Source organism: Rhinolophus hipposideros (assembly GCF_964194185.1).
Source record: "Rhinolophus hipposideros genome assembly, chromosome: 19".
Lineage (NCBI taxonomy): Eukaryota > Metazoa > Chordata > Mammalia > Chiroptera > Rhinolophidae > Rhinolophus > Rhinolophus hipposideros.
In genome coordinates, this window is record NC_138065.1 from 53,123,261 (window position 1) to 53,148,680 (window position 25,420).

Consider the following 25,420-nt stretch of genomic DNA (forward strand, 5'->3'; position numbering starts at 1 on the left):
GCTGCAGACTCCGGCCCCTTTCTGAAGCCCTTAAAGCAAGAGCGAGTTCTGTTCACTCCTCGTCCCTTGAGCCCCACGGGTGGTCCGCAAAGGAAGCCAGTCTCCAGCGCAGCCTTGAGGACCGTCTGCGGTCAGTGCATCCCCGCCGCCCACAGACACAGCGCTGCTTGTCGGCCCCACTCCTGGCGGCAGCTGGTAGGAGAGCCAGGGATTCCCTTCTGGGGCGCGTCTTCCTCTCGGTGTGAGCCTGCTAGCCTTCTGACTGGTGTTTGCCTGATGTCCAGCTGGTCTGTTTCTCAGCAAAGGGAATTAAGGACTGACGCCCCAGACGAGGGCTGCCGCCGTGTGACCACCTCCTGTGGGTCGATCACCCCACTCGGTGAGGATGTCCTGTTAGAGCAGCTCCGAACTAGACATCATGGGGGCTGCTCCCCGCTCCCTCCTTACGGGCGCTCCCCTGGGCTCCCCTTGGGATCCTCGGCCTTAGGCAGGGCCTGAGCCCAGCCAGGGAGGGGCCAGCTGGCAGAACCAGCGTGGAGTCACTCAGGTGGCCGCGGCCAGCGCTGCTCAAAGCACGGCAGCCCCATCGGCGACCTGGTCTCTCAGTGTTTTGTTTTGTTTTCCTGCAGCGCATGTTACAGAATCAGAGACAGAGAATGTGGGGCGGTTGTGTGTGTGTGTGTGTGTGTGTGTGTGTGTGTGTGTAGAACAGCGTGGGGTCATGAGGGGCGTGACACAGCACACTGAGTGAGCTACTCTTCCCACGCGTGGATCTCTAGATAGTCCAGCCTCAGGTCTCTGCTCTGGCTGTGAAGAAGGGAGTGGCTGTGGCCTGATGACAAATCTGTACATTTACCTGCATGCATGAGAATCCGGATAAAAAACTTTCCTTGGAGAAAAGAAACTGTCATTCTGAATGTTGCCTCATTATCAGACGCCCCCCCCCCCACTTTTCTGCAAGATTTGCTTTTATAGATTAAAAAATAATAATAAATAATGATAATAAGGTGACGAGAGTTGGAGGACTTGCCATATTTCCCTAAGCAGAAAAGTTGCCCTCACCCTAAGGAGAAAGCAAGTGTGAACGAACCATGCCTTAGAGGCAACTCAGGAAGTCTTCCTCTGTCAACGCGTGTTAAGCACTGTTTTCAGCATGGTGCTTGGAGCTACGAGAGGGTAATGGGAGCGATGGAAAACAGAATTCATGCCCTCAAAGAATGTGCGCTGTAAGCGGGGAGAGAAGCGGAATAAGAGGCAGTTTAGAATAAATGCTAACCTGTGTGTCTTAGATCCTAAGAGCTGTGGGAAAGAAGCACTTTGCCACCGAGAGCTAGACTGTCAGAGAAACCTTGGCTAAAGCGGTAGGTGCGAGATGAGTTTTGGAAGATGGCTTAAATAGCATTAACACGACCCCCACATTAATTAATTCGGGGAATTAATTAATTCTGGTGGTGGGAAATGTGACCTAGGATACAGCACTGTTGTCACCATTCTCTTTAATTACAAAGAGGAAGAATTAACCTAGGCCATGAAAGCATTTCAAACGCTTGGCCACCTTTGAGACAATTTATAGGCATGTCACTTAAGTAGCGGGGTTTCTCCTAATTGACCTCATTTCTCCTTTCCACTTTTTTTCTTCTTGTAGGCGTTGTGTAAGCGTTAAAGTTTTGGAACTGTAACTTGCATTAATGTCCTCTGTGCCCTGTGAACGATCTCTCAGACGCAGATGGGGGCGGGAGGGCCTGAAGAGGCAGACTGAGCACATCTGCCCGCCCAGCGGTGGTACCTGACCCCTGGCACCTGGGCGAGCCGCCTCTCGTCTCCGAGGTGACAGCCCAGGGGCTCGCCCAGGGCACAGTGTCCCCGGCCCTCCGTCACCCCTTTTCATGTGTTCTGGGAGAACTGCTCCACCATCACTCCACGTCATCTCGAATCGGGCTACAGATTGCAAAAGAACAGCCAACCCTCACGTGTTTCCTCTGGTCTTGCGCTGTGACATGCACACATGATGATTTGAAGAGTTCGAGGAACAGCCCTTTGGTTTGTGCGGTGCAGAGTGAAATAACACTGACTCACCCTTGTGAAGTGTTTCCATCTTCTTGTTCTTACTCGATTTATACATCAGTTCTATGACGCATGGAGGAATCGAGGACTGTGAAAACCCACTTCCCCACACATAGCAAGAAATGCTTTTTTATTTTTCTTTACATAAAATAACACCCAGGAATGCTATTTAAAAGAAATACTTGAAGAAATTATTTTCTTTTTCATATTGAAGTCATACTGGAGAATTGTAAAAAAAAAAAAAAAAAGTGTGTAAAACACATAACCCCACGTGTGCTGCATTTAATAAGAAGGAAAAAATATGGATGAAAAACTCAGGCCGCCAAGAGGTGAAGCCTTGCCCAAGGTCACGCTCCTGAGAAGCGGCAGGGCTGCCCTCGCGTGCAGGTTGCCGGAGGCCCCAAGCGAGTCAGGGCTTTGCTGCAGAAGGAGCTCGGCAGTGGCGTCACCACCCTGGGTAGCAGCGGGTGTGTAAGTCCGTCAACACCAGGCAGAGGTGAATGGGGTTGGCTCCTTCCAGCTCCATCACAGAAAACGCAGGCGCATGACAACGTTACCAGCACGAGCCCTCCTGCTTCGCGCTGCTCATTAGCTGAGCTGATCTCACGCCGGAGATTTACTGAACCGAAGCGCCGACATCGCCGACCGCTGCGGAGGGAACGATACTCACTCTCCTCACGCGGAGGCCAATCCCTGTGTCAGCACCAGAGAGAATGCGGGCGAGGCCGGAGGCTGCGAGACGGCGCTCCCTGCGTGGGGCTGAAGCACCTGAGTGACAGCGACTCCCAGCCATTCAGGGGACCTGCGGTCGGATGCAAACCCTCCAGCTGCAAACAAACAAACAAACAAACAAACAAACAAACAAACAAGCAGAAACAGATGAATCAGTGTATCTGGCTTTGGCTTCAAAGTTTAAATTCTCCAGTGCTTCATCGTGTGGGGTCTCTAAGGAGCCAAGTTCTGTTTCCAACAGAGAAGTCACAGAAGAGAGTGAACAGAAGGGTGAGCCCTCACAGGCAAGTCCACGTTCAATTTCCACGGACGCTTGCAGGGCCACCTACCCATCAGCAGGCGACGTGTGCTCGTCTGACAAACGTCACTCAGCCGCTGCCGTCTGAGACCTCAGCATCAGCTCTGGGGACACGGGCATGAAGGGCAGAGCTGCTCTCAGGGGGCCACCACGTTGCAAAGACAAGCACATAAGTGACGGCAATGGGACACCGAATGGTTCGTAATAACCACTGTGTGGGGGAGGGCGTGGCATCCGCGTGGACTTTGGAGCAGTGCCTTTGAAGCTCCCGTGTCGGTTCCAGAAGGATGTCAGGGGTGTGGGCTCCTCCATGTGCACCAGCCCCTGGGAGCAGGACGTCTGCTTTGTTCTCAGTGCTCAGCCTCTAATTCCGTACAAGGTGCTGGAGGCTCTCAAAGCACGGGAGACATTTGGGCCATTTACAAAGAAAAACTTGTTCCTCTCAATATCAAAGCAGGTCACACTGCACTGATATGAAAATGAAAATTCTGTTTCGTGTATCAAAGTGGCTCATGGGACTGAAATAGGTCTTATGGGAAACACTGGTTTTTATGAATGATTTTCCATTGAATAAACATGGCAGAAATTTTGTTTGATACCGAAAGTCATTCAACAAAGTACAGCATCATGAAATTTCAGAACACCAGGAGTTAAAGTAAGAAATGGTCTTCAAGAGTTGGAAGAACAGCACGAAGAATGTCTGTGTCGTCTTTTTTTTTTTTTTTTTTTTTTTTAATTAATTTTATTGGGGTGACAATTGTTAGTAAATTTACATAGATTTCAGGTGTACAATTCTGTATTACATCGTCTATAAATCCACTTGTGTGTTCACCACCCAGAGTCAGTTCTCCTTCCATCACCATATATTTGATCCCCTTTACCCTCATCACCCACCCCCCACCCCCTTACCCTCTGGTAACCACTAAATTATTGTCTGTGTCTATGAGTTTTTGTTTCTCATTTGTTTGTCTTGTTCTTTTTGGTTTATATACCACATATCAGTGAAATCATAGGGTTCTCTGCTTTTTCTGTCTGACTTATTTCACTTAGCATTATTCTCTCGAGATCCATCCATGTTGTCACAAATGCTCCTATATCATCTTTCCTTAACGCCGAATAGTATTCCATTCTGTATATATACAACTTCTTTATCCATTCATCTATCGAAGGACATTTTGGTTGTTTCCATGTCTTGGCCACCGTAAACAAAGCTGCAATGAACATTGGAGTACACGTGTCTCTGTAGAGAAATGCTTTTATATTTTTGGGGTAGATACCCAGGAGAGCGATTGCTGGGTCATATGGTAATTCTATTCGTAATTTCTTGAGGAACCTCCACACTGCCTTCCATAGCGGCTGCACCAGTCTGCATTCCCACCAACAGTGTATGAGAGTTCCTTTTTCTCCACAGCCTCTCCAACACTTGTTACTATTTGTTTTGTTGATGAAAGCCATTCTGACTGGGGTGAGGTGAGATCTCATTGTGGTTTTCATTTGCATTTCTCTGATGATTAGCGATGTTGAGCATTTTTTCATATGTCTATTTGCCATTTGTATATCCTCTTTGGAGAAATGTCTCTTCAGGTCCTCTGTCCATTTTTCAATTGGGTTGTTTGTTTTTTTGTTGTTGAGTTTCATGAGTTCCTTGTATATTTTGGATATTAGCCCCTTATCAGAGGAACTGTTTGCGAAAATCTTCTCCCATTCAGTTGGTTGCCTCATTATTTTGTCAATAGTTTCTTTTGCTGTGCAGAAGCTTTTAAGTTTCATATAATCCCATTTGTTTATTTTAGTTTTTACTTCCATTGCCTTTGGAGTCAAATTCATAAAATGCTCTTTGAACCCAAGGTCCATAAGTTTAGTACCTATGTTTTCTTCAATGCAGTTTATTGTGTCAGGTCTTATGCTTAAGTCTTTGATCCATTTTGAATTAATTTTGGTACATGGTGACAGATAGCAGTCCAGTTTCATTCTTTTGCACGTGGCTATCCAATTCTGCCAGCACCATTTATTGAAGAGGCTGTCTTTTCTCCATTGTATGTTTTTAGCTTCTTTGTCAAAAATTATCTGTCCATATTTATGTGGTTTTATTTCTGGGTTCTCAATTCTATTCCATTGGTCTATGAGTCTGTTTTTCCGCCAATACCAAGCTGTTTTGATTATTGTAGCCCTGTAGTACAAGGAAAAATCAGGGAGTGTGATACCTCCAGTATTGTTCTTTTTTTTTAATATTGCTTTGGCTATTCGGGGTCTTTTGTGGTTCCAAACAAATCTGATGATTTTTTGTTCTATTTCTTTAAAAAATGCCATTGGGATTTTAATGGGGATTGCATTAAATCTGTATATGGCTTTGGGTAATATGGCCATTTTAACGATGTTGATTCTTCCAATCCATGAGCACGGAATGTCTTTCCATTTCTTTGTGTCTTCTTCAATTTCTTTCAAAAATGTCTTATAGTTTTCAGCATATAAATCCTTCACATCCTTGGTTAAGTTTATTCCTAGGTATTTTATTCTTTTTGCTGCAATTGCAAAAGGAATTGTTTTTTCTATCTCTTTTTCTGAGATTTCATTGTTGGTATATAGGAAAGCAATGGACTTTTGTACGTTGATTTTGTAGCCAGCAACTTTACTATATTCATTGATTGTTTCTAATAGCTTTTTGGTGGAGTCTTTAGGGTTTTCTATGTATAGCATCATGTCATCTGCAAAGAGTGACAATTTAACTTCTTCATTCCCAATTTGGATGCCTTTTATTTCTTTCTCTTGCCTGATAGCTCTGGCGAGGACTTCCAACACTATGTTGAAAAGCAGAGGTGATAGGGGACAACCTTGTCGTGTTCCTGAACGTAGAGCAAAGGGCTTCAGCTTTTCACCATTAATTATGAGGTTAGCTGAGGGCTTGTCGTATATGGCCTTTATTATGTTGAGGTATTTTCCTTCTATACCAATTTTAGTAAGTGTTTTAATCATAAATGGATGTTGTATCTTATCAAATGCTTTTTCTGCATCAATTGATAGAATCATATGGTTTTTGTCCTTTATTTTGTTTATGTGATGTATCACATTGATGGATTTGCGAATGTTGAACCATCCTTGTGCCCCGGGGATGAACCCCACTTGGTCGTGATGAATAATCTTTTTAATGCATTGTTGTATTCGATTTGCTAGAATTTTGTTTAGGATTTTAGCATCTGTATTCATCAGAGATATAGGTCTGTAGTTTTCTTTTTTTGTGTTGTCCTTACCAGGTTTTGGTATCAGGGTAATGTTGGCCTCATAAAATGAGTTAGGAAGTACTGACTCTTCTTCAATTTTTTGGAAGAGTTTGAGCAGGATTGGTATTAGATCCTCTTTGAAGGTTTGGTAGAATTCACTGGTGAAGCCATCTGGTCCAGGAGTTTTGCTTTTGGGAAGGTTTTTGATGACTGATTCAATTTCGTTACTGGTGATCGGCCTGTTTAGATTTTCCACTTCTTCTTGGTTCAGCCTTGGAAGGCTATATGTTTCTAAGAACTTGTCCATTTCTTCTAAGTTATTAAATTTGGTGGCATATAGTCCTTCATAGTATTCTTGGATAATACTTTGTATTTCTGTGGTGTCCGTGATAACTTCCCCTTTTTCATTTCTGATTTTGTTAATTAGTGTCTTCTCTCTTTTTATCTTAGTGAGTCTAGCCAAGGGTTTGTCGATTTTGTTAATCTTTTCAAAGAACCAGCTTTTTGTCACATTAATTTTTTCTATTGTCTTTTTGTTCTCTATTTCATTTAGTTCTGCTCTGATTTTTGTTATTTCCTTTCTTCTGCTGACCTTGGGTTTCGCTTGTTCTTCTTTTTCTAGTTTTTTAAGGTGTAACATGAGGTTATTTATTTGGGATTTTTCTTGTTTCTTGAGATAGGCCTGTAATGATATAAATTTCCCTCTTAAAACTGCTTTCGCGGCATCCCAAAAATTTTGGTAGGATGTATTTTCATTGTCATTTGTTTCTATGTATCTTTTGAGCTCTCCTCTAATTTCTTCTTTGACCCAGTCGTTCTTTAAAAGTATGTTATTTAATCTCCATGTATTTGTGTTTTTTCCTGCTTTCTTTTTGCAGTTGATATCCAATTTCAAAGCTTTGTGATCAGAGAATATGCTTGGTATGATTTCAATCTTCTTAAATTTGCTGAGGCTGATTTTGTGTCCCAATATATGGTCTATCCTTGAGAATGTTCCATGTACACTAGAAAAGAATGTATAGTCTGATGTTTTAGGATGAAGTGCTCTATATATGTCAATTATGTCCAATTCATCTAATGTGTCATTTAGGGCTGCGATTTCGTTATTTATCTTCTGTTTGGATGATCTATCCATAGCTGTCCATGATGTATTTAAGTCCCCTAGTATAATTGTGTTTTGGTCAATTTCTCCCTTTAGTTCTGTTAGTAGTTGCTTGGTATATTTCGGTGCTCCCTGATTGGGGGCATAAATATTGATGACTGTTATGTCTTCTTGTTGTATAGTCCCCTTTACCATTATGAAATGTCCATCTTTGTCTCTTGTTATCTTTTTCACCCTGAAGTCTGTTTCATCGGAAATCATTATGGCTACACCTGATTTTTTCTGGGTACCATTTGCTTGAAGTGTCAATTTCCACCCTTTCACTTTGAGTCTATGCTTGTCCTTGTAGCTGAGATGTGTCTCTTGTAGGCAGCATATGGTTGGGTTTAGTTTTTTGATCCAATCTGCTACTCTGTGTCTCTTTATTGGTGAGTTCAGTCCATTTACATTTAGGGTGATTATTGATATGTGAGGATTTCCTGTCATTCTGTCTTTAGTTTTCTGGTAAGGCTGTGTCTCCATTGTTTCTTTGCCTTTTTGTTGTTGTCTGTTATTTCTGTGTGGTAGTATTCTATGATGTTTCCCTCTGTTTCTTCTTTTATTACAGTATATATTTCAGATTTGGATGTTTTTTGAGTGGTTACCCTTGAGTTTATGTAAAAGAAAGTTTGATATTTAGAGTATTCCAGTTTCTTCAGTCCGCTTACTTTCTCTATTCCCATATTCCAGTTCAGGCCTTTACGCTCCCCCTTTTTATGTTTTGGTTGCCACAAGTTGTCCCTGTTGATGGTGGTCTAATAGCCTCCTTTAGTATTTCTTGTAGTGCAGGTCGTGTATTAGAAAATTCCCTCAGCTTCTGGATGTCTGGAAAGGTCTTTATTCCTCCTTCATATCTAAAGGAGATCTTTGCTGGATATATTATTCTTGGCTCATGATTTCTCTCTTTCAATAGTTTGAATATTTGGTTCCATTCCCTCCTAGCTTGTAGAGTTTCTGCTGAAAAATCTGATGATAATCTAATGGGCTTTCCTTTGTAAGTTACCGTCTTCTTTTCCCTGGCTGCCTTGAGGATTCTTTCTTTGTCATTGATTTTAGACAGCTTCAATACAATGTGCCTTGGTGAAGGCCTGTTGGGATTGAGGTAATTAGGTGTTCTATTTGCTTCTTGGATTCGAGGATCCAGTTCTGTCCACAAGTTTGGGAAGTTCTCCTCGACGATTTGTTTGAATATATTCTCTGTTCCCTTCCCTCTTTCTTCTCCTTCTGGTATGCCCATTATTCTTATATTGCTCTTTCTGATGGAGTCAGAAAGTTCTTGTAGAGTTCTTTCATTTCTTTTAAGTCTCAAGTCTCTTTCTTCTTCCCTCTGTGTAAATTCCAGGTTCCTATCTTCGATGTCACTGATTCTTTCCTCCATCTGGTCAACTCTACTACCTAAGCTGGATATTTTATTGTTAATTTCTTCTATTGAGTTCTTAATCTCCAGAAATTCTATTTGGTTCTTTTTCAAGATTTCAATCTCTTTTGTAAAATGCTCATGGTGTTCTTTGATTGTGTTTCTGAGTTCATTAAACTGCCTTTCTGTGTTTTCTTGCATCTCGTTCAGTTTTTTCAGAATTGCGATCTTGAATTCTCTGTCATTTAAATCACAAAGGTCCATATCTCTAAGTTCCTTTTCTGGAGACTTTTCACTTTCTTTCTGAGCTATCTTGTTGCCTTGGTTATTCATGGCAATCACTGATTTACTATTTCTCTTCCTAGACATCTACAGGAGTGTCTTCTGCAACAGGTTGATAGGTATGCGAAGAGCTTTTGGAGTTCCAAAGCTCTTTCTGCACCAGATTCAGAGCCCGTTTGTTTCAGCAGTTCTGTTTACTCCTGCAGGGATCCGCCCAGATAGGTGGGGCCAGGGGCGGGGTGAGTTGTGAGAGGTGGCCCAGAGCAATGGCGGCGACCACCACCACAGCCAGTCCTGCTTCCACAGCTCCCTCCCCTTTGCCAGAACTAGTTGAGCTGCGAATCTGTGTCTGCGGTCCACAGTTCTCAGAGCAGCAAATATTCTGTCCTTTGATCCGACACTGCTACTTTATCGCTTCTAGCACCGGGCAGGTGGGGGCGGGGCGAGCTCTGGGAGGGTAGGGAGGGGGCGGCTAGTCTCCGTGCCTGAGGCTTCCGCTCTCTGCTCGGCAGTGAGGGCTTAAACCACCGATTTCAGCCCTCTTCCCTCAGTCTTTGCTCCGAGGTCTGCCGTGAGCGAGCGTTGGGTTCAGCGGTTTTGTATGCTGCCCCCTCAGCCCTGCGGGCCGTGAGCGGAGCCCTAGCATCCGAGTCCTTCCCTCTCCCGCAGCTGCGGAAGATCCGGGAGCAGCGGGCTCCGAGCACTGAGCTAGGTCTGTGTCCTGCGCCCGCGCGGCTCCGTCTCCGCACTTCTCCTCTCCCTCCTCCCCCGCTCGCGCGATTCACCCACCTGGAGGTGAATTCAGTAGTCGGCCTCTTCGTCTTGCCTGTCTGCTGTGCAAGGAGTCCTTTGTGGAGTTATTGTTGTCCGATTCGTTGTAAATTCCAGGGGAGCGTTACAGAGGCTCACCTCACGCCGCCATTTTTTTTTTCGTCTGTGTCGTCTTTACGCAGCCTCTGCCGTTGGTCATGTTTTGTCAGTTTGCTCCGGTACCATCTGCATGGCCTCTCTATCGATGACACCTCTCAGTATCCAGACGTGTGTCATCAGTGAAGACCCGTTGGAGAACGACGCAGAAACATGAAGAGGGGAAACTAAATGTGAGAGTTATTAAGAGGGGTGGGGGCTATAACGATAAGAAGGTGACTAGTCAAGGTCAGGGAACTCGAAACCAGATTCGAGAAGCAGCCGTGACCCTGAGGGCTGAGACACACTTCCCCGGAAGCCCACACTTCTCCAGGTTGGGCTGCAGACCAGTAGAGAAGGACACAGCCGTGCTTTGCTGGATGGCAGACAAGCTACTTGTGCTGAGCTCGTGGGACTCACTGGAATCCCACCTTCTAAGGTGCCAGTGAAAGCCATTCACAGGTGTGTCTGCAGGTGACGGCAGGTGGAAGCTGATGGCCTGGGCGCTTTGGGCCACCTGCCCTGCAGCAACCACGCTGGAGAGGCTGTGCTCGCGGTGCTCCCTCCATCCTAGACAGCAAGTACTCAGGCCCCCCGGGCACCTGAACACAGTGGCGATGTAATTCACATGTGACTGAGGTGTGGGGTTCTGATCTGAGGGATTCCTTTCAGAAAAAGGACCAGCAGAACAGGTCAACGTGAGTTGTTCTCTGGAGCCCATCCTGCTGCCCTCGGCGCTCCCACCCCCCCACACACTCTATTTTGTGAACTTGAGCTTGTCACACACCATTGTTTTTCTGTTACCACCTAAACTTGCAAATTAAATCAGCACACCCAGAAACTGTCTTATCTGTCATTTTTCTTTTAAACTGGTCATAACAGCCCAACAGATTGAGGCCCACAAATGCTGATGCGTTACTAATAGGAACACCAAGCCTTGTCATCAACCTCGACAGGACTGAGGACCTGAGTGTCCTAGGTTGTATCGTAGTCGCGGAGAATCCCTCGTGAGTGTCTTCCCGTCATACTGCGCGCCCAGTGGCCAGAGCTATCTGCTCCGCTGTCTGCTCTCCCGTCCCGCCCGGTCTTCACCTTCCCCTTCTCCCACTCCTTCAGCCATGTTTTCTTCTTCCCTATGGCGTGCTGGCTGTTTCTTGGCAGTGGCATATTTGTGGACTTGGTCTGTTGGTGACATCTCCTTGTAATAAGGAGATCTGTCTCTGGGTACCTCTTTGCCTAAGGGTGTGCTTACTTAAAGTGTAAAATGTCACCATCTACCAAGAATGACAGTAACCCTCTGGGTGAAGCAGCAGCAGCCACTGTGTCATTAATCACTCAGGCGGGAGAGAGGAAGCACCAAGCGTCTCAGAGAAGAAGGCTGGCCTTCGCTGGGTGGGAGCTCCTCACCATGCTCCCCTCCACATCATCTTGTGCAAGGGCCTGACTGTCACCTCACCCTCTCACTAGTCCACAGCCCAGAAAAAAGCCAAGAGGCAGGAAAACCCACAGCGCCAACTGTGCTGGACCTAGAAGCAGCGGGAGCTTGTGCTTCACGTGCTAAGAGACACGTTGGCTGAGCGAACAGGAAACATCCCTTAGGAGTGAGCTGAGACTAGCTAGCTTGACGTTACTGTCACAGTCAGTGATGTGGGCAGGGGTGGGGAGGTTGGGGGGAACAGGCAGGGGCTGCATTCTGACCCCTACAGAGCTGGCATTCCCCACTGTCCCGTCTCAATGTCCCTTAAAAGGGACAGCAGCTATAGCCTGCCATGTACCAGGGATGGATGGAAACTGGACCTAAGGACACCCCACGTGGCCATGACCTTTCTGGATGGTTACACAAGCGTGGAAAAATGGGGAGGGGAGGGCTCTCATTTTGGTTTGTCTGTAGCAAACCACAAAATGATCCCAGCTTTGTTCCACAGTGAGGTTGTCTGGCTGCCATACATTCCTGGATCTGGCACTCCCATACCTGTACACACCAACATTCTTCCTGCACCCCACAGAATGCTGGTGACAGCTCCCCAAATTCCACATCTCTGCAACTGAAAGCAGAATACCTTTTGTGTAGATCCCTTGTAGCTACTAATACTTTACTTTTTGTTCCAGCCAAATCATGGGTTTCTGATTATCTTGGCATGGCACCAGCACCGTCATCATAACTGGAGTTTTCCCAGGAAGGAATTCTTTTAAAATTGAAACTGAAAAAAGGGTTTTATATTTTCCATGATTATTTTATGCTATAATGTGTGTATTTTATTTTGTATCTGTGATAGTATTTAGGTTTAGTCACATGAAGCAGTTGACATAAAGAGTATAGTTAAGAGCTGGACTTCTTACTTTAGTCTGAATCGCATGGGTCAGTTCACAGCTGCTGACATCACTGGGATTGACAGGTGATCAGGCCTCCATGTGGGGAGTCATCTGGACTTTAGTTCTTAACACGCAGCCACACGCTTCAGGCTGGCAGGACGTTTTAGAGCTCACGTAGTTACCTGCATTCATGAGCCACTATACCTGTGTACAATGTGTTTGATGGGCTACGCCAGAGTTTTAGGTGCATGATTTAATTCCCTTCTCATGGCAACCGTAGGAAGTAGGGGTTAGTATACCAATTTTGTAGTGAAGGTACTGAGTTTCCAAGAGGATAGATAACTCAAATTAAGCAGAAGAACTGAATTTCAATGGTGGGTCTGTCTCAAAGTCTAAGTTCGATCCTATTTCTAGAAGAAAAACTTCATAGAAGAAAACTTCATTATTTTTTACGATAAGTGACTATTTACTGACTTAGATGCATAGATTTTTCTCTGGACCTTTACATTGAATTCACACACTTAACTTTTCCATTTATTCCCAATACGTCAGACTTTTTACTCAAATTGTAATTTTTTTAAAATATGCAAGAACATGGTTAGTGAATAAATCAATCACAAAAAGCCCTTGGACACTCTGAGATGTGACACATTTTTCCAACCTAATATGCAAGAATGGATGCCCATTACACGTGAATCGGTGAGGTCTTAGGTAGTTTTGAGATTTGTTGTCAAGTTTGCGGTGGAAAATACAAATTAGCCCTCTGCACTCTAAGGTTTTGGGTTTTATTTGAGGCTAGAATGGGCACCCAAATGTCAGCAAGATTTAAAAATTTCAAGAAATAATTACTACACACATATCCCAGGCAAGAAACACACCAGGCCCTGTGTTCCTGTGGAGAGCAAGAGAGAATTACCGCCATTGGCATCTCCCACATTTTGAAAATTACAATACATATGTATGTATTTTAAATCTCAAAAACAAAATATACCAGAAGAATTACTTAGGTGTTTCCTTTCTTTCTCTAAGTATGGGATTCTAACTTAGGAAGTTAGTGACTATAGGTTGGGTTCACATGTATTTACATTAATTGTTTGGAGGCAGCATGGACCAGGTTGGAAAATCAGTGATTAGCTGACTGGCCATTTATATTTATGTGAAACATCTGTACTAGGTGCAAGTCATTCAGTTATTTTCTTCCTTTACTATTCAAATTAGTCAACATGATGTCTAATGAAATCAGTATAAATACCAAGTTTAGAGTAATTTGATTTGGGTTACAATTCTTGACCCCTTTGTGATTAATGGAAATAAACACGCTTCCCCACAATTCAAGCCATTCTGTGTCAGTGGTCCAGAGAGTTGCAGGGCCTCCACTGAATGACAGTTTAAACTGAAATTGAACCATCAGAGCACCTTCGGTTTAACAATCATGCTGGGTAAGAATACGTTAGGGTTTCTGGATGGGCCAGCCTTATGTTTAGGAAGCAATAAACGCAGGGGATGCCCTGCACAACATTTTCTGTATGCACGGCCCAAAGAGGCACACAAGCCAGTGAAGCCCCCTGAAATAAACTGATAAGCCACAATTGTGCAAGCTTGAAATAAATATCAAGTAAGATTCCTAATCAGATTGATGTTGAGGGCAGCTCCTACTGCTCGGCAACCAGTGGACCCGAGCCTAATTTAAATCAGTGTCGTTGGGTCTCCTGATGGGAACTGCCCGTCAGGAGAATTTCTGTGACTTACAAAACATGCTGATATAATACTTCTTCCCACCCCCACTTTCAAAAAGTGATGTCATATCGACTCCTTTGTGGAGCCAGTGGAGGTTGGGAAATATTACAATTGTCTGAATAAATTCGGCCAAAATAAAGCTTTCACTAAAATCATCCAGGTATTGGAAGGCATGTTTGATATTTTGTGGTTGGACTGTCCAATTCCATCATTCTTTTGCTTTCTTTTATGTTTAGACGCCAGTGAGGTCCCATGAGATCGGCGTTAGTGGTGCTGGTATGGTTTTCTGTCTCCCTATTACATTGTTCTCGTCCCTCCTTATGAGCTCTTCTCTTGCGTCTTCTGTCTCTGTGGCCCAGTCTTGAAGCAAGGGCCACCCTCCCAACTAGGAGTACTTGTAGGGTCCCAATGGGGGAACAGCAGTTCTCTAGGGACGCTCGGCTTCCTGTTGTCCCTTTAAATCAGCTAAAAAGATGGCGGGCTTGTGGGAGGTGTCAACTGGCATTCTAAATAACGGCAGTGTCACACTCCCAAATGCCGAGTCCCAGCTAGTGTTGTGTGTAAGTCCACACACACTGCCACGTCTTGTTTAGGCGTCACGAGATCCACACAGAGGGTCCCTTGAGTGTCACTGTTCCCACTTATCGTTTTCAGGAATGCCAAACCAAGACTACATTTTCTGCCTGTAGATTTTCGTTTGTCCTCCAAACACAACTGGATAGTTGATTTCTTTTTGCTGATTGAGTCTTCTATCCATAATCATTTGTCCACATGTGTTTTGCCTGCTTGAGAATCAGGAGAAGTTTCAGATGCCAAATACGTCCACTGTGTCACTAGTAGGGGTAATTTAGGGCTAAGAAAACACACCCGCTAGTAAGGAGGGTACATCAAACCAAAACAGCAAGTTATCATTTTCACCTATGAAACTTCAAAGTATTTTTTTTCAAATGATCATTCGGTCCTGGTTAATTGGGGTAAAACACATAGTTATTTGCAAAAAAATTATTTTGGAAATAAATTTGTATACATGAATGTTTACACACTTTGGAACAGTAATTTTATTTGTAGGATTATTTTATAATTACCTAGTTCTTACATAGAAAACATTATATGAAAGAGGATGTTCAGTGGTCTACTATTTTATCGTTATTGACATAAACAACACAGAAGTCTATCAGTAATAGATTCTGATACGAGAGTACAACACCTGCTAGTTCACAACTGTTTGCATTGACAGTGACAGAAAGTAGGGAAGGCTGCTTTGCAACAGAAACGCTGCAGAAAGAAAGGCAGACACCAGGTTTGGCTGGAAACTGTCTCTGCCGCAGTTAGCACAGTGGCACTCCCAGGTTCTGGAATCAACTACGGGGATTCAGTGGGAATTACTGGGAGAATGATACAAAGTAAGATAATGACATTCTTGTTCCCCGTGTGAAAAGCCCTGGAAGGTAATAGAGCAAAATCCTGACAGAGGTGGGATTAGGTGATTTCCCTTCCTTTTTCTGTTTCCATGTTTTCAGTATTGTGCGTGTGCAACTTTTCTCATAAAGGTTAATTCACATGAATAGCTGGATAATAGGGTATCCAAAGAATTGTAAAATGCGTTGTATGTAGTGAACTCTTACCTCGTGCTTACTGTGTGGACATTCTGTGAAAAAGACAGGTTACATCTGTGCATTTTGTGTGAGTCAAGTTGGCCGCAGGTCACTGATTATGTATGTGTCATTAGGCCTTTTCAATAGGTATGGTTTTCAATATACAAAAAGCTGAAACCAGCTCATCTCAGATTGGTGGCCCCTGCGTTTTCTGTTGGGACACCTTGGGGATTTGTTTGGTCCAACTCAGAAGGGTAGATCCCTCGGCAACAGGAGTAGGTATTTTACTTACGGTTTCTAGATGAGGCTCAGAGAGGAAGTGACCTGCCCTTGCGCGCAGCCTGGGTGGCTTTTGGTGCTGGTGGCGTTAGTGGTCTGGAAGTGACACAGGGCCCTGAGAAGCGTTTTAAGCATTGTCCATTTATTTGGTGATTAGGTGACAGGAAGCAGGCTAGACAACAGGTCACAGAGGAACAGAAAGGCAGAGGAAGGGACTCAGGACTCCACCCACTGGGGAACTTTGCTTAAGCTTGGCAACATTTTAAAGGCTTCTTATGGCAACAGGAAATAGAATGCAAAATGCAAGTAATTAGACCTACCTGAAAAGTACCACTGTGGGTAGTTATTCATTCATTTGATAAGCCCTCGGACAGGAAGGATACGAAGTGAATGAGAGGCAGCCTTGCAGAAGGCCCAGAGTCCAGCTGGGGAAAGCAGGAAGCGTAGTTGCAGGCACATTGTTACAAGCTGCAGTAGGAATGCCAGGCTGGTATTAAAAATAGGAAACCGTTTCTTTTATGGAAAGAGTCAGCTTTTAAAGGATGCAGAAAGTAATCTCCAATAATAAAATAACTTTCTCCTATAGATTTTATTCAGAATGGATTACCAGTATTGAGCCGAAGTTTCAGTTATGTGCCCATTCTATATACACACACTCACACAACAGTCACTGTAGAGAGGACATTCAAGAAATGCTGATGCAAACGATGGTACAATTAATATTTATTGAATACACGTGTGTGCTAAGAAAGCCCCATATTCATGTCCTTGAGCACCAAGACAGGATTTACTAGGGAACATTATGGAAGCAAACGATAAAAGTGCTCTCTCAACAAACACATTTCTTTATGAGCCATTTCAAGCTTATTAGGAAGAATCAGTTCTGGGTTGTCGAGTTTTGAGTTCTAAAATACAGATGAATCTCTACTCATCACGAGCCCATCGCTTGGGAAGGTTTGCCTCTCCTGTACTCTGTGTCTCTTGCTTGGTTCCCCTCACATGTCCAATCAGCCTTCTCACACTCCATGTTACACAATATCTCCATGAATAAAAAGACCTTTTGTGAGTGTGTGTGCGTGCGTGTGCATGCATGTGTGTGTATGAGTGCACGTGGGGGTGTCTTCCGGGCTAACCCATGTCGGGATCTGTTTAAACCTCTTACTTTGTGCTCAAATGTCACCCTGCCAGAATTCATTATATCCTATTTGTTAATTAATTAAAATAAATTTATCCAGAACAGGCCTTACGAGGTGGAGTAAAAACAATATTATGAGAGGCGTCCTCCAGAGTGGCTTGTCTCCGATGGCCACCAGGATTGTGACCCCAGCACTTGCTGTCAGTGCCACTGCAGGCAGGGGCTGAGGTGACATGAACATTTAGTAACTAAAGGTAGGGGGCTGGGGGGTCAAAGCAGTTACTTTACTTCTGGAGCTGGATATGGGGGAAATGAGTCTTTTCTAGACCACTGTGAAATCACACACGTCACTCGGTAGCACATCCTGCCCCTACCCCAACACACACTCAGAAATTCCAACGGGGACATCCCCGAGGTGCTAGAGTGGCCCTAAAGACCCAGCTGATGCGTACCGACCTCTCCTGGCTCCAGCCCTGCACTGGGTGCTTCTTCCATCTTTTCAAATCAACTGTGTGACCTCAGGGCAGCCACCTCGCACCCCCTTAGCGTCAGGTTTCTTCCTTTTTGCCAAATGGGGGTAAACACTCTTGTCTCATCTCCCCGACTGACTGTGAGGGTGAAACAAAGCATGAAACCCTGTCTGCAAAGCTCAGCATGACAGAGGATAAAGTGTCATTACCGGATGGCTTTGCAAGCATCCTGTTAGGGAGTTTTCAATGTGTAGACGTGTGTCTAGGGCTCCGTCTTGAGGTCTGCCTCGGTCCGGTGTGACCTTGGGTGTGAAAGCTGGTCTGGGTGACAGTGATGGCTGAGGTGCACACGTCACCGTGAAGCTGTCGTAGGGTCAGGTGAGCGTTTACTGCAGGAGAAATATTACACCTGAATATTACAGGCTGTGAGAAAGCCTAAGAAGGCAGTGGTATAAAGTTAGAAAGGAACGCTTAAAAAAATGGGGGAAAAACCAACAATAGCAAGAAAACGGGTAGTGATAAGAAATAAGGAATAGAACGTGCTTGGGTCTTAGGCCCTTTGTCTCCCAGCAAATGTAGGGTGAAACTGAAGGCTGTAATACCCGAAATAGTGGTGAGTGCATGGCTTTATTGAATATTTGTTGAATGAAACATCTGAACAAGTATTAACAAGGTGGGTAGTTTTGTCCAACATGCGCATTAGAAACGCTTACCCATTCTGGCTCTCACACCTTGAATGGAAATTAATGGGAAAAATCAAATTTGATTTACTTAAATTCTCTGTAAACCGACTTCTCAGGAACATGTCTGTTTCAGAGTATGAAATACAGCAATTTGCAGGAAGCTGACGGTTGCCTGCCCGGTGACACTAGCAGTGACTTTGGTTTCTGATCATTGACAGCTCAATTGAATTGTTTGTGCTTGTGTTTAATCGAAAATTAATCCTTTTAAAGCTGTATGAGTCAGTAGTTCATAACTGTATGCGTAACTATCAGAACTGTGGGTTACGTGTCTTTTGTGGGTTGACTCTCTTTCCCAGACCTGTCTTCAAATAAGGCAGAAAAAAGTCTGTCAGTGTGAATAGTGCAGGCCTGCAGTAAGATTTCTCTAAGAGGCACATATATAAATTGAACTTGAGATTGAACTTGAGAACTTGAGAGGCAGATATATAAACTAAAATTGAACTCAGAAGGTGATATTTCCATCTACCTTCCATTTGCGCTAAAGAGTTGGGTCTGGACCTAACCTGGGTTCTTTCCTCTAAGACAGCTGTTCTCTGTACAAAGCAACCTCGTAGAGTTGTCGGGAAAATGAAATCAATTTTCCAGAACTTATCCGGTAAATAAACCAGTGTGTTTTCAGATTAAATTTCTGAATACCTGATGGGATTTTTAAGCTAGTTATTCTTTGAATTGGAAGTTACAGTGCAGGCCTAACCAGCAAAAGACATGCGGGCTGATTTCAATTACTTCTACATGTCCCCAAACTTGATGGCAATTTTAGGTTAAGGGGATCCAAGTGTAAAAGGAAAAAAGTTTGAGGCAACTTAGTTTACGTGTACCATGAGGGCTTATTGTTTGAGTCCTACTCTCTCTCCTCTGTGCCCCCAATCTGCGTATCTTGGGGCACACAGTCCTGGTCGAGCATGCCAGGCCACGGCACTTGAGTGCTGAAATGTGTCCTTCTTCCTTCTTCCCTTACTGTAATGTCCCTGAATGGTGTCTGTTCTGGACGGCATTGCTGCAAGGTAGCATAAGACTGCGTGAATCACCGGGAGCTTTGCATAAGGAAGAAATAAACCTTTGTTGTGTTATGCTGTTCAGAGCTGGGGGCTTGGCAGGTGGGCAGTATTCATGCTTACAGTTATCGTGGTAACGCCTCTGTGCCTCATTTCCTTTCCTTCTATGGGGCTCAGTTTGGAATTCACTGACCTTTATATCTGTGTCTATATCTTTGTATAAAATCTTCCTAGGGATCAGATGTGGAATTTTCAGTAAGAACTTCCACTAGCTGAGAAATGCTACTGTTTTTGAATTGCCTCAAGATATTCCTTGTGAATTCTGTACATATTCCTTAAAAGAGAGGGTATCTTGGTTCCTACTAAATTCTTTTTTTTTGTAGTAAAATTATCTATTTACTACTTTAAAAAGGGAATATGTTGGTTGTACCCTGGAAACCTTTCTCTCTCTCTCTCTCTCTCTCTCTCTCTCTCTCTCTCTCTCTCTCTCTCTCTCTCTCTCTCTCTCTCTCTGTGTCTGAATACCTTAGCAGTATAAAGGCCAAAGTTATGTTCTTCTTCTCAATGTGGACTAGTTAAATCTATCCCATGACTGTACTATCCCATTATTCATTATTGTAACGATTAAAGTAAAACAAAGATCGCTTCAGCAAAAATTGTGACTTGTCCTCTATTCTTTTCTTCTGCCCTACTTCTCTGGACATGGAGTTTTAGCTTGGCACGTGGCCATCCAGCAGGAGCCCACACTGCCAGCCTCCCTTGCAGCTAGGCATGGTCACTGTCAGTGAAAGTGATGCGTGTGACCGCACAGCTTCTCTTCTTATGGAAAGTGCTGATCCTCCACTACCTCTCTCTTTTCCTCTTTTCTTGGATGTGGGGCTATTGATCAGTTTTAACCAAGCAGATGAAGACAATACTCTAAAGCAATGCTTCTCAAATACTATGTTGTGTACCCAGTAGTCTTGTTTAAATGTAGCTTCCCATTTGGAAGGCTTTAGTCGAGCCTGAGCATTCACATTTTTGACAAGGTCCCATGTTATGCTGGTGCTGCTGGTCCAGGACCACAGGGGGAAGGATCAGATCTTACAGGATGACAGACATGGAGGCAGAAGAAACCTGGAGCCCCGGAGGACCTCTAGGAGCAGGGCTTTGTCACGTGCCCTGCACCACTCCTCTCCACGTTGCTTAGTGAGAGATATCAACTTGTATCATACCCACCATGGTTTTGGATTTACTGGTCAGCTCTAGCTCATGTTTCAATGAATACAAAAAGTTACAATAATGGTAATAACAAGTATCACTTACTGGTGCTTACCACATGGCAGGCACTTGTAGTGATTCTCAGTTTCATACTCATGATACCCCAATGACGTATGACATCCTTTTTATGGATATGGAAACTAAGGCAAGAGGGGATCTGTAACTAGTCAAACGCACACAAGTTATCAGTGGCAGATCTGGTATTAAAACTTGGATGTCTCTGTCCTCAAATGAGACATTCATCACCAAATGGATCTCAGTGTGACCGATGCATTTAACGTGGGGTAGCCATGTTTTGGACCTGATCAGCCCGCCGAGGTTCTGTCCTGTGTTTGGGTGGTGTTCAGTCTCTTCCAGCCAACAAGTCAGGGAGGATCATTCTTTGTCCTCCCTGGGAAAGGGGACTGCAGACTGTCACTCTTTCTGTCCACCATTCATTCTCAACCAAGATTACAGGAAGAAACAGACCGAGGCTATAGCAGGTGTTGTGTACATGCTACAGCTGGAGATTAAAAAGACCTCTTGTCTTTTATTACTTCATCTTACGAGGTTCTCGTCTTCTACTGATCAGCTCTTTTTGGTCCCTCGTGAGCTTTCAGAGAGAAGCAAAGAGAGATGCTTATGGATTCCAAGCCTGAAAAATGTCAGGTCTGGCAGAGAGGGGCAATCCAGGACCCGTGCTTCCCGTCCATCTTCCTTTGGGCTCACCGTCAGGACAGTGAGCCTGAGGTTCCTGTGGCCCAGAGGAGGGTGGATGCAGACCCTCCTGCTCCCTCCCCCATCTGGCTCATCCTGAGGCTGTGTCACTGGGCGGGAGCAATGCCACGTGACACAGCACGCGCGCCAAGCTGTGCGTGGGGAGAAGAACAGATGGATTAAGACATTTTGCAAACACAACTCTGGATTAAAAGTCAAACCTCAAAGGTGGCATTTCACCATTTCCTGTCCCAGAAAAGAGGAATCCACCTCTACTGCCAGGAGGTGAGGTCTATTGTGTCTGTGGCAGAATAACAATGACATTTCCACTTAAAACTCCCTATGACCTTTCTAAGGCAGCTGTTTGTGCTTCACTTGTTCTGATGTTTTTCTCTTTTCCCCTGGAGATCACCTTGCTTTTATAACAATGAGAGCCTAATAGGGTGAGCAAGAGAGGGGGAGGAAGAATGAAAAGAGGGAGAAATAGATACAAGAGAAGGAAGTGGTGTGAAACCGTAAGACAAAAAGAGAAGGTGAAAGGAGGTAAAGGAGAGAAGTTTGCCTGTATAATAATTGTCAATTCTAGGTCTCCAAAGCTGAGATATCAGAAAGTGCTTTGTTGCTTTCTGCTCATTGCAAAATTAGTGGATTTCAGTGGACGGGACCCTCCCGGTACTGCAGAAAGTACCGGCAATTGTTGTGGATGCTGGGCCTGCGGCACGAGGGCCGATTTCAGCTGCAGAACTGACCCTTTGCCCAGTCTCCCCAGCTGCTGTTCTCCTTGGCATCCCCAGCCCCCCTCCCCTGCAGCCTCTCTTCTCAGGGGGTGGGCGTGAGGCCCCTCCCACTGGGATCCAAAGGCACCTGCTGTTCTAAGTTCCTGTTCGGGATCCATCCACACTCACCACACCGACAAGCTCAAACTGCGCCCGTAGTGGACAGCCGTGAAATCACACAGCAAATTCCCAAGTGATATTTGCTTGGCAATACTCAAAGGAATTGTAGATATCCTGGTTAAAATTTTAGATCTTTTTGCAGAATTCGAAATAAGTATTTTTCAACATAGAGTTTCCCCCCCCCAGATACTTGGTCATATAAAAACATATAGTAACAGCATCTGAATGCCCGCCAAGAAGAAGAATCTCTCCCTCTCCATTTGTGACCAGTTTGATAAAAGGTATCTATTTCTCTTTCACACAGATAAAACAATCAACATCATTAAATAACACTAAAAATGTAAAGAATTTTAAAACACCACCCTGAACTTGAGAAAGGAGAGGTGCGTTCACTTTCTTCAGAACTCGGATTGCCCAGTTGGCAACACAGGTATAAGTGGCACACGCATCACCACAGAGAACGGAGTCTGTTACCCACCCGGTAGTTGTTAAGTATTGTCACTAAAGTCCTATGCTCTCACTAGAGAAAGGACTGGTTCACCTCTTGACTGAATCTGACTGCCAACCAGCTGGCCCATAACTTGTCAGCAGTAACACGTGCGTATCCATTTGTTTAAGCTGCTGAAGTGTGGAGTCGTGTGCTAGGCTGCGGGCGCAGACAGCAACCCCCACGTGCAGCTGGTGGATTCTGTCAGCGGCCCCTTGAATGGGTCGGCTCACAGAATCAGTCCTGGATTCAGCAGAATCCCAGCAGGGAATTCAGCTTTAGGAACATAGCTCCTTTTTGTGGTAGGTACACAGAAGATTCTCTCCCTGTCCCTCTTTCTCCCTTTATAACATATATCAAACCTCTGTGACAGGAGGTGACACTAGCATGGGGAGGTCACTGCCTGTGCGCTTGAGATGATCGGAGACCACTGGGTGTGCGCTTAAGTGCAGGGAGGCGGATGGCAGATGAGAAAGCAGAGGGAGTGTGTAAGGCGTGTGTAAGTGATGTCTGGGAAACACAGATGAGGAAGCCGCACTCAGTTTGCCGAGAACATGAGGAAAACCTGGCAGAAGACATTTCCTTGGAGCTCAGTTTTCAGGGACAGGTCTGAACCGTGATGCACTAATCTGATCGTTGTACCAGCAGCCCCAGCCTCACGAGAGCTTGTCAGAAATGCAGAACCTCTGATCCTGCCCGGAGCTCTGAGTCAAAATCTGCATTTCAAAAAGGCCCTCAGTTGCCTTCCATGTGCTTTCAGGTTTGGGTGACAGTACGGTTAGGGTGATGGTTCTTCCCTTGCCTGCACATTAGAATCACCTGGGGGAGTGAAGAAAATATTTGTGCCCAGGGTCACTCTGTCTAGAGTTTCTCACCATACTGGCCTGGGTGGAGCCCACCCATGAAGGTGTGTGGAATGCTCTGGCACCAGCCACTGGTCTGTGTTAGGTTGTTGTTTCGTACGACTGGATCTCAAGTTATGAGAACACAGCTGGTGTGATCGAGTTCCAGAATACTGAGAAATTCTTTCAATTCTCGGAGCTACAAATATGGATGTTCTAGAAATGGTCGTGGTGACTTTTGTTGATGCCTGGGTTCCAAGCAAGCTTACGTGACAAAAACCTTAGAATACCTGGAGACATGGGCATAAAAGAAACTGAAAACACAAAAACAAACAAATCCCTTACCAAATTGAAGGGGTTGGAAGCAGGAAGACAGGATAAAGAAGGCAGATAACATGTGGAGACCTCCTTGTCAAGACGGTGTGTCATGAACAAAGGCTCCTGGGCAACTTCTGGGAAAGTGTTATGGAGGAGATGGTGTCAGGAAGAAGTGAATTAAACTATACAACTTCCTTACGGTCTGCTCCACTGCTGCATCTGGCCTCTCTTGGCTCTGCTTGGAGAGAGAATTTAAACCCCAGAATCTGTCACTGATGGATGGTACAGGTCCCATGGCGTTCTCACTATAGCCATTGCAATGTTTGGGCCAAGTTCCAATCAGAAAATTACTTTGTATTGACTGTAAATTTCACACCTCTAACATGAAGACTTCTCATAACACACACTCTCTAAATTGGCATCGGGTCCTGCCGAGTCCAAGTATGACACATCCCCTCAAATGGGCTTCAAATTGAGCCACAGCCTTGGCTAAACATATTTTAATGACAACACATAACATTCAGGTCATCGAAAGAATATTTCCCCCTTCGTATGATACATGTGCTGCTGGCATAAAATTATATGAGTTACGTTCCCTTTCGGCGTTGGGAGGGTCGGGAAATCTTTTTCACTTTCAGTCTGAAATTACTCTGCGGTATAAATTATTACTCACGGTTCAACACTTGCTATGCTCAGCCCAGAGGTGGCTGGCTTCTCAAAGGCTCTGTGATTTATGGTGGAGGCAGAGACCGAGACTGCCTCTGAGCAGACATGTACCTGCCCCACATTCCCTCTGTCAGGTCAACAGAGGGTTGAGAGGAGACGGGTCCCAGCAATCAGACCAGTCAGAACCTGTAGCCCCTTCGATACGGGATAATACGTGTAAGGAGGGCAGGGGGAGTCCCTGGGGGAACGTCTGTTCTGTTCGGCTCACTGTCAAGTTTGTTTCTCGGGTTCCTCAAGACTGGCACCAGCTGGAATCTGGAATGATCTAAGGGGCAGACTCTGGGCTCCAGTGCTGGACTTGCCACTTGCTAACTTTTGAGCGTGAACAATTAACATCTCGGCCTCCACTGCTTCAGGGATAAGATGGAGATGGTGTATTTCTTGCTTAATTGACAAGGTTATTGTTTCACTCAAGTGAGACAACTGATGGGAAATAGTGTGTGATGAGTGCAAGTGTCGAGTGCATTCATTAGCTGGAAGGGACCATCAGCACACGTGCTGGGCTCACCTCAAGGTCAGCACTGTTTGATTCGGGCCTGCGCACCTGCCCACAGGTCTTTAAACATGATCCTGCGGTGCCTTTTCCAGAACGATGTCCTTCCCGTTCACCTTGTGTAATGGGAGTTCCATATAGTTTTTATCCCAAGAAAAGAATTTTAAATGTCTCTTTTTGATTGCAAAGGACCTAAATCTCTGGCACCTGGCCTCCTTCAGAAAATAAAGGTTAACAACCATCCAGAGGAGAGCAGAAAAGAATGAAACTAACAGATTTTCTGCCATTTTTGGAAACTCTTCATTACTTGAGTTAAGCCTCAAAAAGTAAAGGAACTATTTTTCAGCAAGTCAGAAGTTTTAGAAATTTAGAGGTATTATTTATTTATTTATTTATTTATTTATTTAATTTTTTAATAAATATGGAACGCTTCACGA